We start from the raw sequence: 11,051 nt of genomic DNA on the forward strand, positions 1-11,051 counted from the left end.
TACTTTAAAAAAAAAGAATTAAAGCAGATGACAATAGAAAAGACAACTAAGTCTTAGGCTCCTTTCTCACCCATACAGCACGAGTCTTTGGCCATGAAGATGAAAAGGCACGTGTCCTAGTATATCTATTAAAGGATATAGAAGAACTAGAATTCTCTTGAAATTGAGTTAAAAAGCTCAAACCTTTTAATAACTCTCCAAACAAAAGTGTTGAACCTTGAAAGGAAACCTATGACCATTTGGACACTTGATTTTGAGGATACAACTTAAAGCAATTAGGATAAATGTGTCTAGAAACACCACAATAGTGACAAACATAAGTAGTTTTAGGACTACTAGGCTTTATAGAGTGAGTTCTAACAAAGGATTTAGAATTAGACAAATCAGTTATGGGTTTCATACCTTTATCACCTTTCTTAGATTAGGGCACAAAGACAGTCTTTTATCCAAAAGCTGTGGAAGAGGAGGGGCTGAAAGAAACAGCATATCCTAAGTCAGTTTTATCAGAAATAGGCTTTTGAGCACTCAATACCTCATCAAGTTTTGCACTAGACATCATCTCTATTTGAGTTCTAGCTTGACTAAGTTCAACCTCAAGATTCTTGACCTTCTCTTCTAATGAGGTGTTCTCTGCAACAAGAGTCTCAACTAACCTTATAGTCTCATTTAGTTTGACTAATAGTTCAGCTTTTTCAGTTTTTACCTCCTTAAGCTCTTTTCTACAAATGTGAGAAGTCTTTTTAGATTTTATAAATTCAGTGCATAACATATCATAGGCTTCCTAAAAGGTCAACTTCTTGGGTACTTCATCATCAGAAGAATCCTCACTGTCACTAGTACTCTCCACAATCACCTTATCGATTGTGGTAGGAAAAGCCATATAATGACCACATTCATCCTCATACTCATTAAAAAGATCACTCTCAGAATCACTCAATGTAGCAACCAACACTTTACCTTTTGAATTCTTGGTCTTTTCCTTCATAAGATAATTTGGGCACTCTATCCTCATATGACCAAAATCTTTGCACTCATAGCACTGGATGAGGGGTTTCTCACTCTTACCCTTCCTAGAGGATTTAGATTTCCTAGAAGGTTTGTCCTTCTCCTTTTTCCTATATTGAAGAAGTTTGATAATCTCATTAGCTATGAAGGTTAGATTCTCATCCTCATCATCATCATCATCATCATCATCATCATCATCATCATCATCTTCACCTTCATCTTCATCTTCGCTTTCATCTTTATCTTCAGCATCATCAATCTCTTTCTCTATACCCTTAAGAGCCAAGTTTCTACTCTTTCCACTTTTTCCCATTAAACCTAATCCCATCTCATAGGTTTGAAGGTTCCCTACAAGCTCAGTCAAAGGAATTTGATCAATGTCCTTCACTTCTTCAATGGCAGTGATCTTGGCATGGAATCTTTCAAATAGGGACCTAAGGATTTTCCTAACAATTTTGGGTTCAGCAATAGATTCTCCAGGATTGAAGGCAGAATTCACAATATCCTTGAGTTTAGCATAGAACTCATTAAAGGTCTCATCCCCCTCCATCCTCATTTCTTCAAAACTGCTGGTGAGTCTTTAAAGCTTAATGGTCTTCACTGCCTTAGTACCTTCATAAGTGGTCTCAAGAATAGTCCATGCTTCCTTAGTAATTTTCATGGATGATATTTTCTTGAATTTCTAATTGGTCAAACCACCAAACAGTGCATTCAAAGCCTTACTGTTGAAATTTGCTGCTTTAATCTTTGCTTCATCCCAATCCACTGACGCTTCCTTTGGCTTAACCCAGCCGACTTCAGCAGCTTGCCATACTTTTTCATTGGAAGCTTGCAAAAAAGCTTTCATATGAACTTTCCAATACGCATAGTTAGTACCATCAAACAAATGAGGAATAAAAAAAGATTGTCCACGATCCATGACAACGGAGGTCAAGGATCACACTAAGGAAATTAATTCAATCAGAGTGTACCTGCTCTGGTGTTACTTGTTGAGAAATTTAGACCCCGGTTGATAGAATTAAGAAGTTTTAAATCCAAGTTGTTAATTAAATTTATTATGAATAAACCTTGTTAAAACAAACAAACATCAATATCATGCACAACGGAATAGTAAATACGACAAGATAAGATGACCTAGAAAAACTAATAAAACAAACTAGTTTCACTGTAAAAAACTAGGGGGAAACCTTCTTGAAAAGCAATTCACTATAGTAAAGAGAAGTTTCAAATTTAGTACAAAACATTTGTCCCTAGACTTTACAATCCATGTAGATGAACTTACAGCAGAAGCCTTCTACCGCTTCAAAATCTCTGAACTCTTCAATATATGAACGCCACCAATGATGCACGGATCCCATTACGTGACTAATTCCACCAACTTGAAGAAGATGTTGGTTGCAAAGTTCTTCACTTCATCAATAATAAAGATCAAGAAACTCCTTGGTTACAAAACCCTTGGTGTAAAGAAGCAGTAACTTCTTTCAAAGAGAATAAGGCACTAAGTCACTTCCTGCATATGTTCTCTTTATATAATAGTCTTTAAAATAAGCCTGATATATATCTAGGGTTGTGAGAAAAGAAACCCTGACACATACATGTTAGCATGAGCCGAAAATCAAATTTGGAAATTCTGGTTTCGTAGATCTCGACAGATTCAACTTCTGTCGAGCTTCGGTCTTAAGTATCTATAGATACTATTTCTATCGAAGTATATGTCGAGATTTAATGAACAGCTTCTCATCACTTGTTTCTTGGTCCAATCTTCATGGCTTTAATACTTGGTTTGAACAAAATGTTTCTTGAAGTATTAAATCTATCCTAGATCTACCCAATTACAAGTAAAGTACATTTTGTCAAAGGATTTGCTTATTACATATAATATGTCTCTAACAATATTTTCCATCAAACTAATGGAAAATATTTGTGGATAAAATTAAATCACATAAAAATACTACTAATAATCTTTAACAAGGTTTTATCCTTAACCTTAATTATAAATTTAGTTACTTATAGTAATTAAAAGACAACACAAAAATAAAATACTAAACATTAAATTAAACAAATAAAATAGAGAAAGAAATAGTCACAATGCTATCACAAAGAAAAAACTTTAGGAAAGCCACATGGGACTACCTCTATTAGGGCTGTAAATGAACCAAGCTGTTTATAAATAGCTTGGGCTTGGTTCGATAAAAAACTCGTTCATGTTTGTTTATTTATGGACAAACCAAACTTGAGCTTTAGTTTTAGTCTTGTTTAATAAACGAGCCAAGCTCAAGTAAAAAATATTGTTCATAAACAAGCTCGTGAACACCAAGGCTCGATACAAAAATAACAAAACAAGTTGAGCCAAAATTTATTTATGAGTTTGGTAATGAAATTGATATGAGCTTGACAAGTAAACTCATATCTTTCTAAGACTTTAATTAATTATAAGTTGAGACCACTCATCCATACCAAATAGGCTATATAATAAACTTGATATATGCTTGATAATATATTTGTATTGGATCTCAAGCTCAAAAACATGATATTGGGCTTGAATTTGGGCTTCATATATAGAGCTCGAGCTTGGCTTGACTAATGAACCGAGCTAAGTCAAGCCGAGCTCAAGCTTTTATACTTTATAACAAGCTCAAGTTTGAACATTTTTTGTAGGTTTGTATCAAGTTCAAACCAAGCTTAAACATTCTGCTTTTGCTGTCCAGCCGAGCTTGAACATTTACTACTCGACAAAACTCGGCTAGTTTACGGCTGTAGCCTCTATATGTTCAGCCCTTCAGCTGTAGTGCTAGCCTCTATGAGACGGTATCTTTTAGGTTCGGCGCATACTAGAGTTAATGAGCCTATATATTTTCTATTCACAAACAGAGCAAAGACTTTTTATACAAGAGAAGCTGCCTCACATATGCATGGTCCTAAACAGTAAATACAAGTGGAACTAGTTCTTAAAAAAAAAAAAAAAAAAAAAAAAAAAAAGGTGGAACTAGAACTTTAATAGTTGTCGGCTTGTGCACGTTCGCTTTTACCGGCCAGAACCAAAGTGGCCCAAATGTTGGGCATCTCCACAAGCCCACGTTTAGGCTTCTCCACAAAATTAAACTTCCTTTTATTTTTTTTCTTTTTTCTTTTTTCCTATGTCTGACACTTCACGCCTTCCAGTTCCAGCCTTTCAAATTATAATTCTCTTCAAGTTGACTTTTGAATCAATTCGATCCACCTTGTAGTTCAACATGGTCAATTACACTTCACCCATGTTAAGCCTTTATCGCCCAAAAAACAAAGATTATTTATAATCCATTATAAAATAGCATAAATTAGGGCTAAATATTAAAATATAAAATTACTTTATTGTATATATTTTATACACATCACATATCAATGTTTGTGTAATTTTTCTAGTGGAAAATTAAGTATTTTGGATAATTAGTGTGTGTTTGGCATTGATGAAAGTTACTAGCTTATTTTACCATTCAACTTATTTTTGTTACAATTCATGGTCCCATTACACTTTTCAATATTATTTATGGGTTCTACTATACTATTGCAGCTAAATTTTACCTTTATCTATAATACTTTTAATAAAAAAATTTCAATTTCAGCACAATAAGCGAATCTTAAACAGACCTTTAATTAAATATCTTTGAAAATGGGGTAATTAGTTGATATTTAAATTTCCTAAATATCCTTCAACATTATTTGATCCAAAAGTGTCTAATTATTAGATTAAAAGTAAAAATTATCAAACAAATATATAAATATTACAACAATAGGGACTGGAAGTTAAAGTGTTGATCGACATTTTGACCCTGAGTTTCAAGTTCCAATAGGTAAAAAAATAGACCTAATTAGAAGTTTAGCCTAGACACAAAAATTTCATTGTGTTTGTAATCTTTTTTTTTTTCCTTTCTTTTTTGCTTTTTTTCCATGCTTATCCAACCGACATGAATGATAATTATGAGCAAGATAGGTCTGACAATGAAGAGTTTAAACAAAACCCTACAAGACTGTTGGGGAATCACAATTTGACTTTCTACAACCTCCTTAAAAACAGGCCTGCATGGTATGATATCAAAACCCATAAAAGATTTAAGTATGTCTTCCTTATCACCAATTAGTTTTGAAGGTGGAATGACACAACTTACTATTTGACAAATGGTATCAGAGTCAAGGTCATGAGTTCGAGTTACGAGAATATCATTGTGAGGGAGGGGTTATTGGGAGGATTACAATTTGACTCTCTACAACCACTCTAAAAACGAGTCTGCGTGGTGTGATGTCGAAACCTATAAAAGATTTGAGTGTGTCTTCCTCATCACCAATTGGTTTTGAGGTGGAATGGCACAGCTCACGATTCGATGAAGACTACAACTATTAGCTCCCATCTAGCTCTATAAACAAAGGAGGATTCTCAAAAGAAAAATTGACATGCTTCAGAAAAACTCTTTTAAAGAGCCATTGGTTTACTGTAGATCATTTTTGTTAGCAACAAACACTCTCTACACGAGCTACAGAAATTTGTGCTATAAAATCCTTCAAAGTTCAAACACTCCCAAAATAATGCCCTACCATCTCTAAACATCAAACATGAGATCTTCGTCACACAAGTCCTTTTAAGATCAAGAAGCACCCTATGAAGCTTGAACAGTGTGGTCGATACCGTATCGGTACCGGCCGTACCGGCCAGTGCACCGGTACCGGTACACTTCTATATTATACTGGAAAAAATACCGGCCGTTCCGGCTACGTACCGGCCATACCGGCCAATTTCAGGCAATACCGGCCAGAACAGAAAAAAGCTTTTTTTTTTTTTTTTAATAGTAACTTATTTATATTAACTTCTTAGTATTATTTGTTTTCTTAGTATGTAATAAACAACTAAGCTTTCTATTTTTTATATTGAGTTTTTTTTTTTCTTTTATTTGATACTAAAGTCTAAAACTATAAATAATTTGCTCTGAATTGAGGTAATGTTTTATAATAAACTTTTACCAAACCGGTACAGCCTCCGGTACGGTATTGACTTCCTTAAGCTTGAAGGAAAGAATTGGTGTGCATGGGAACAAAAGCTTGATTATGGGAAATCTTTGTTGGTGTCATCTTTGCATAACTGTGCGTGCCTATATAAACGTGAAACCCCAATTTAATTTTCTACCCAAAATGTCTTTCTATGATGATATGGGATGAACGCAATAATTTATAGGTGAAAATAGTTTAGGGTTCAAATATGTTTCTTGAATGCTCATATGAACAAGGTTTAGTTTTCTTAACATGCTGAATTATTTTCATGCTCTTATGAATGATTTCTTGTTCAGAACAAGTTTGGATTGTTATGCATATGTGTTTGCATGACATAAATCCATAGCCATTATTTCATAGAAAACCAGTTTAGACTAGGCAGAATGGGTGTCCATCCCTTCCCAATTTTGTAATCAAGTCTCTCATGCAACTTAAATAATTGGTTTTAGACTTAGTACTTAACTACTAATGCATGTAATTTTTTATACATTTTATTATTATTATTATTATTATAAATACAACTAGTCGCTAATCCATGCGATGCACAGGATAGTTTTTTAAAACATATATATTTACTTTGCTTAGAGAAATAATCACTTGAAACAAATAAGAATTCACCTCTACTTACCATGGCTCAAAACATACTATGTAAGTATAATTTTATTTGAAATGTAATCAAACATTAAAGGAAACTAAACAATTGTATATCAATTATTGCAAAATATCTAGATGAACAAAAAATATATAATAAATGAATGCTTAGGCAAATAATACAATTAGTATTTTTTGTTTATTCATCTTTTGACTTATTTAAAAAATATATTCCTTATACTTTGTAATCTAGAAGAGTAGATGATACTCATATTCTACATGAGCACAATATAAAGGAAGAAACTCATAACAAACTTTAGGGATAATAATTTAATGATTTAACTATTTTTAGAGATAATTTTATAATTAAATTCATACAAATAAGTTATAAACACTCCCTCTCTCGAAAACTTTAAAAACTACTATTCAAGAATAAGTAAATAAAGATACAACAACTACCAAAATAGCTATCACATAAATATTTTGAAATTCCCAAGGTCTTTATACACAAAGGCAAAACAAATCTCTAGTGTACAACTCCTAATCTCCACTTGAAAATATTATCTGCAAAATAAGAGAATTCATACCTAAAAAATAATTCATTTAGAAGGAAATAAAAGGAATCAATATATATTTTCTACTGCTAATGGAGGCTTGCAATTAGTATGCACTTCCCTCCCTTTACCACTAATCTGAAACAATTGGAAGAATACTTTACATAAATCCATGAACTACTTATACTCAAGAGATGAAGCAATTATGAAAGATACCATTTATTTCAACAAAAAAAAAGAAAAAGAATAATCATAATGAATTGAAAAGCAAGCAATATGGATGGCTTAGGGATGATGATCCAATATGTTTTGATAATATTGAATATCAATGCAAGAACCTATACGTGATTTTCCTTAAACATTACATTTATCATGAATTCTATCCAACACATGCTAGAAACTTTTAATTCAAAAACTTTTCACAACTAAAGAAAATCAAATATGACAACAAACGATGTGAAAAAAAAATTTAAAACTTTATTAGCAAAATATATTAGAAAACAAACATAGACCAAATACAATAGAAACTAAAAAGGAACTTCATTAGCACAACTTTCCAATCAATGCACGAAAGCGTACAGAAATAAAGAAAATTCTAAATGTACTACTAATTTTACAACCAAAGGCTTAGACAACTTACTTCAATGAACAATTGAAGGAGTGACATTTCATAACTATGTACAAATGAGTCATTCTATCCACTACAATGACAACTTCAAATTCTAAAGCATCATCCAAGATGTTGGATTTGTGAATGTAGTATTATACAAAATATGAATGATTCCAATTCATGGGCAACTAAAAAGGCCTAATAGATGTGTCTAATGAGGGAAACATGAAAAGAAAAAACGTCAGCTTGAATTTTCTTTGCCTTAGTCAAATGAGTTCGATGTTGTTCTAGAGAGAGAGACTTTCAAAGGATGTTACAAACTCCAAGAAATTGCACATTGGAGATGGTGAATTTAAAAATAATAATAATAATGTATGGCATAGGTGGAACATTTTGAACAATGAATTTCATGAATTTATCTTCTCATATGCTTGGTTCAGCCACAAAAATATTGCTTTACACGCATAGGAGGGGATGCGGTGTTTACCTTCATTGGTAAAGGAACAATGTTAGCACCGAATCACCCAGATCAGGAAAGACAAATAAGACTGTAGTAGAAAAAGAATTTATTGGCACAATCACAATCCTTAAAAGAAGCAATATAGAAAGAGTTTCTCTATTCCTGTTCCAAAAAAGCAATCTTTAAGCTGCAGAATCCCATTCCATGGTCAGAAACTCTGTGCATAAACCCACTATTGGATATAACTATCAAACTAATGGTCAAAAAAGCCTATCAAACTAATGATTAACTAGAGACAAATAGAAATGCATATCATTGGTTAATATAAAGACATAATTCATAAGCTAAGACATAGGCAGCAGGAACATTAAAAAAATCTTATCGATTAATATGAAATTGAAGTATTCTAAACATAATAACAAAATTTGAGAAAAATGATTTGGCAATTTTTCTATTATTTGAATCTTAAAATTTTCTCCTATCTTAAAGCTAAAACAGTTCCAATTATAAGATATCACATTAAGGAATCATGGATGAAAAGAAAAGATACCAAGTGTCAGATTACTTTGAAGATAACTATTATAAAAATAAAAAATAAAAACAAAAAACAAAAGAGTCAGTAGTGAAGTTGGATAGAGAAAATCAAACATCTTAGACTTCTAAAGTGATCAAGCAGAGGAGGCATCCAATTCATATTCATTTGTAGGCCCAAAATGTCCTAACTATAAATGAAGCAAGGTGAAGGTGACTGTTGCTACCATTTTGAAATAAAAAAGGGTAATAATTTCAGTTGCTCAAGTCTTTGCAAACAATTAAATGTTATTGTTCATGAGAGAGGGCCATAGATCATATTAGTTTTGTGCTGATTTTAAAAGGGGAAGATGAAAGAAAAAAAAAATCAGAAAAATTCAAAGAAAAGACAAAAGAAAAGAACCAATTTATCTTAATTAGATACAGATCCAACCACAATTCTTCCAGCATACAGTCTAAATGCATAAGTATAGAGAATCGGGACATTTTGGAAGTAGTTTAACATAGAAACAACTTTGAAATACAAAATAATTTCAACTTAAAAGACATAATGCTTTGATGTTAACTGTTTCATTTGGTCATAACTGGATGGGTTAATAGCATTTACTGTAGCATTTTGTGCTACATTAGTGCCAAGGCTAGTCCAATAATTTTCTTAACAGATTTGTGACAAAGTGTACCTGTAACATGTATGTGATAGTCAAAAAACCTGTAAAACAGAATATATATCAGAATATACTGAAATTATGATACACAATGAGTTAAGATTAATGAACGCACATAATATCAAAAACAGCAATGAGTGCAAAACCTCTGTGTGGATGATCTAGAAATCCACCAAGAGGAATCACTGCGATCCATGTCAATCAAAGAAAATTGAAAATTGAAAAAGATCAAAATGAAAAATGAAAAATTTTCATGCCTTAAAAATAGTCAAACATCAGAAGAATCGAAATTCTTCAAGTCAATCCTAAAAATCTAATACTCAGATGATAAAAACTCAAGAAAACAATATAACCATGAATCAAAATTGACAGAAACCAAACTTTAAGGAGTGAGAGCAAATCAGAATTCTTACCTCGGGTTTGGACTTCCTCTACAGAGGAGACTGGCTTTAGTTGCAGTTGACGGCCAAAACCCAACACACCCGAGGGTTAGGAAGTGAAATCCCTAAAATGACAGAAAAACCTAATTAAAGGCAAAATCCCTAAAATGACAGAAAAACCTAATTAAAGACAATAGGAAAATATATTATTCATAGATTAATTGAGAAATACAGAGAGAATGGTCTGATACGGAGAAGGGGTTTGGCCGACCTGTATATGCGATTGGAGTGAATCACTTCAGAGGCGTTTTGGACAACGGAGAAGGGGAATGGGATCGGGTTTTGTTGGAGCTAATATGGGTCTGAGTTTTGGATGATGGAGAAGGGCTTTGGCCGTAGGGTCTGTTTTGGACGACGGAGAAGGTTTGACTTGGGTGTGTTTTGGATGACAGAAAAGTGGAACGGGGAAGGAGAAGGGGTATGGGAGAAATAGTAAATTCAGAATTTAGTTTTTTGTATTACTGGGTTTTATGTATTATGGGCTTTTAAAAAAAAATTAGAACTTTCGTTTTTTTTTTTTTTTTTTAAATAATGCTAACGTGAAAAATTGTAGAAGTTTCAAAAGTTTCGGTTTTATATATGTACATAGACTACGAGCCAAAGTCATGGATGTTTTTTCTCTAGATTGTACCTAGTAAAGAAAGTTTTGTAATTTTTTTTTTTTATGTTCTAATCATGATATGTAAACTCAAGATTTCAATAAATGAAAGATGTATTTCATTTTATTTTGATTTTTAAAATATTTTTTCCTTATAAAAAGTAAGTGGCAACTCCAATGTAAAATATTTGATTTAAGATATGTAATATCATCAGTTGAGCTATCATTTTGAGAAACAATATTACACAACCTTACATCATTAATGTGGGATTAATTGGCTACTCATATCATTGCAAGATTTTAGAGTATGATACTGAATTTAATATCTTAAATCTTCAAATTTCTTATCCTTTTTATAAAATAAAAAGAAAAAGAAAAAAAATCCTCAATTGGTTTTCAAATTCAAATTATATTATATCAAAATGCTAAAATTGTGTAATTCACTTAAAATATAATACTAAAGAAAGATAAGTAAAGTTAATGCCACAAATCATTAAATTAAAAATAATAATATTACATTTTGTCATCTTAGACCGAATGGACCAAAGTTGACTAAATTGGACTAAATAGACAGAAGT

The 11,051-nt window shown here is 32.1% G+C and overlaps 1 long non-coding RNA gene across 2 annotated transcripts; it reads right to left on the reverse strand.

The window, feature by feature from the left end:
* Positions 1 to 6,930: 6,930 nt before the first annotated feature.
* On the reverse strand, positions 6,931 to 10,335 carry LOC142607227 (uncharacterized). 2 transcript variants are annotated; one of them, XR_012839270.1, is made up of 4 exons: positions 10,087 to 10,335; positions 9,849 to 9,940; positions 9,451 to 9,479; positions 6,931 to 8,456 (listed from the first exon to the last, which is right to left on the reverse strand). It is a non-coding gene; the product is annotated as an uncharacterized LOC142607227 (long non-coding RNA). The 2 variants fall into 2 exon arrangements; XR_012839269.1 differs by having other exon boundaries at positions 6,931 to 9,479.
* Positions 10,336 to 11,051: the final 716 nt, after the last annotated feature.

Source organism: Castanea sativa, chromosome 8, assembly GCF_040712315.1.
Source record: "Castanea sativa cultivar Marrone di Chiusa Pesio chromosome 8, ASM4071231v1".
NCBI lineage: Eukaryota > Viridiplantae > Streptophyta > Magnoliopsida > Fagales > Fagaceae > Castanea > Castanea sativa.